Consider the following 3,740-nt stretch of genomic DNA (forward strand, 5'->3'; position numbering starts at 1 on the left):
GTATTGTTCTCTGGCAAGTTGAATGTGTTCTAAGAACACTCCTGGTGTCCTGAAATGTTCGTAAATAAACACGATGGGGGTGTCCTGAGGACGCTGTCCGTATTGTTCGATGGCAAGTTGAATGTGTTCTAAGAACACTCGCGGTGTCCTGAAATGTTCGCAAATAAGCAAAATGGGGGTGTTCCGAGGATGCTGTCCGTATTGTTCGTTGTCAAGTTGAAAGTGTTCTAAGAACTGTCGCGGTGTCCTGAAATGTTCGTAGGGGGTGTCCTGAAGACGCTGTCTGTATTGTTCGCTGGCAGGTTGAATGTGTTCTAAGAACACTTGTGGTGTCCTGAAAGGTTCCTAGGGAGTGTCCTGAAGACGATGTCCGTATTGTTCTCTGGCAAGTTGAATGTGTTCTAAGAACACTCGTGGTGTCCTGAAATGTTCGTAAATAAACAAAATGGGGGTGTCCTGAGGACGCTGTCTTTATTGTTCAATTGCAAGTTGAATGTGTTCTAAGAACACTCGCAGTGTCCTGAAATGTTCGCAAATAAACACAATGGGGGTGTTCTGAGGACGCTGTCCGTATTGTTCGTTTTCAAGTTGAAAGTGTTCTAAGAACTGTCGCTGTGTCCTGAAATGTTCGTAGGGGGTGTCCGGAAGAAGCTGTCCGTATTGTTCGCTGGCAAGTTGAATGTGCTCTAAGAACACTGAATTGTTCGCAAATAAAAAAATGGGGGTGTTATGAGGACGCTGTCCGTATTGTTCGCTGGCAAGTTGAAAGTGTTCTACGAACACTCATAATGTTCGCGGACATTACAAGTTTCCATAGGCCATAGTTGAAATGTTTGACTCTATGGGTGTGATATGCTGCGGTGGTTGTGGCCAGGGCATAGAGTGTTGTGGCCAAGACTCTATGCCCTGGCCACAACCACCACAGCATATCACACTCATTGTTGCTTATAACTTTGAGTCAAAAACAAATTTATAAGGAACAAAGTTATAAGCCACTATGGGTGTGATATGCTGCAATGGTTGTACTTATTATAATATACTTACTGTTTGGTTCAGTAACTGGAGTACATGTATTTCTTGTTCATTTCTGTGATAAAAGAAAATAGCATGTTAGTATTAGTATTTTGTAATGACTTATTACATTGTATAATCAACATTTTTTTTATGTACCCTCATATTTAGTAGATTACAAACCAGAGTAGTGTACAATTTTCTCAGTTTCTGTGTTTGTTGATAAAATCATTGGGTCTGTGGGAGAAAAAAAAATCCATGTTGGATTAAAAAAAAAACTTTTTCTGGTATGCTACAGTTTATTTGTTTGTTTCTTTCATTGTTCACTTGTTGTTTTTGGCTAATGCCTTATATATTGGCTTGTTGCAGTTTTTTGGAGCAGTAACATATTATTTATTTGTTTGGGTATTGAAAAATTTTGGAGCAGTTAGATACCAGTAGGCGTATTCTAACTGTCTATTTTTTATATATTTTAGTGGAATTGATTTATCTGTTTGGATATTGTTAAATTTTGGGACAGCTAGATACCAATTGGCGTATTCTGTCTTTTTTTTGCTCTAATTTAGTGGTATTCATTTATATGATTAGTTGTTGTAGAATCTTTGGACAGTTAGATAGCTTTTGGAATATTTTAACAGTTTATATTTTTTTGCTACAAGTTTACTTAAGGTTTAAGTACAGTTTAGTTATCAAATTTTGGTTTTAAGAACATTAAATAAGTGTTTGTAAGATTTGCTGGTAATCTCTGCTTTAGAGTAATGGTACTATCATTACATTCAAACCATCCACATTTCTTTTTTAAATATGCAGTGTAGTGCCCTGAATTGGTTGTGGCTCCTGCGTGGTAGATTATACCTAATGTTGTGAAGGTTTTCTTACCAAGTGATATTTGACCATGTGTGAATCCAGTCAGCTTGCAGTTGTTTTTGGTACCATCTGCATAGTAACGTAGAAGCATTAGTATTACGTATTTACTATGTGTTTGTATTACTAACGTGGAGCGATTATCCGAATTGCAGGTAGTACATAATCTACCATGGTTTGCATTTTGTACAAGTTGCTGAAATGGAATGGATTCACAATTAGGTATTGATATATATATATATGAAGCGTTCATTGGGGATTTCTTCTTGTGTCACATTGTTGCAGAGAGTGCATGTATGTTTCCACATGTATGTTTTTATTTTCCAGCACTTGTAGTAAGTACATTAGAAATTCTTGTGGATCTTCCTGTGAGTTTATAGTGAATTTATCCATTCCAGAACAGTAGTCCAATTGTTGCCTTATTCCATAAACACTATATGTGTTATCAGGATTGTTTGTTGCATTTCTTTGAAGTACTAACATTTGCAAACACAATTGGTCTGTACTGTGTAAGTAAATGTTGTCAACAATTGGTGGCAATTGAAATAGAATATTCATTGCTATGTTTGCGTAGCAACTTACTCCAACTATATTTCAGAGTTTAAATGGACCAGGTAGTTCTGTATCTGATTGATTTTTTTTAGTTTGTCTTCCTTCTTTGATGAAGTACCTGGTGTACTTTCCCTATGTTTTTTTTATGCTTGATGACGTTTTAGTTTCTTTTACTCTCTTTGGAGGATTTGCAGTGACATCCTGTTGCATTTCTGTTTGATTTAGTTTTCTTTTAGAACATTTTACTTTTTGTGGTACAGAATATGTGTTTAGATGGGGGGTGTATAGTGAGCGAAGTCTATTGTATTCTAAAATGCAAGGAATATCAGCGTTTACTTTACATACATCAAAGTTGATTAGAAATAGACCGTCAGGTGTATGTAAGCGTGATATTGCTACGTAGATCATGCCTTCTTTAAAGACTGTGTTACCAATGTCTATCATTGCTTTGTCTAGGGTAAGACATTGTGATTTATGAATGGTGACTGCGTATGCAAGAGTTAGAGAAAATTGTTCTCTGCGTACAGACATGTCTTTGAAGAGAAGGAATCGAGCTGTTGAGCGTCCTATCCTTTTTAGTTCTGAAAGTTTGTCAAAGAGAATATTGACAAACTGAATTTTGTTGTCACATGGGTATGTTTGAAAGCCAACAACTGTACCCAGTGCTCCATTAACTAGTCCTTGGTCCACATCAAGGTTACGTTTAAGCATTACTCTGCAATTTAAGGATAATTTTAATATCTTTTCCAAGCCTGCTGTGTTTGAGATTGATTTTTCTAAACTATTTAGTCTTGTTGTGGCTTGGTCACACATGGGTAGTGTCATACCATGTACATCTAGTTTGTCTGTGACGCTAATTTCCATTATGGGTTGGATTTCTTTACTTAACATTATTTCATTGAATTTTAAACAGCTTTCAAGAGTTGGCATAAAGGCCATACAATTGACATTTTTGTGGGCTAATTGTTCCATAACATCTGTAGCACATGCATTATCACCATAAAGTGCATGAATGTGTCGGTTTTTCAATATTGCTTCTGCTTCTTTAGAAAGTATGATACTCTGATACTTTTTAAGATGTTGGCATAAGTGAGATTTGCAGATTGCCGCATGTTTTCTGTTAATTCTCTGTATTGGAAATGTTGCCAAAGGTTGACATTTCCAATGCTGCCAACAGTGTTACGGCAGAGTTTGTGTCCTAACGTTTTAAAAATAGTCTCACCTTTTGCTGGTGTCAATTGAAGAAGATCTCCGAAAACAATAATGTGTTTTCCTGCAAAGAGCTCTTCATAGTTTGTTTTGAGTACTTCTTG

This window comes from Ambystoma mexicanum, chromosome 3p, assembly GCF_040938575.1.
Source record: "Ambystoma mexicanum isolate Mex_15411 chromosome 3p, UKY_AmexF1_1, whole genome shotgun sequence".
Lineage (NCBI taxonomy): Eukaryota > Metazoa > Chordata > Amphibia > Caudata > Ambystomatidae > Ambystoma > Ambystoma mexicanum.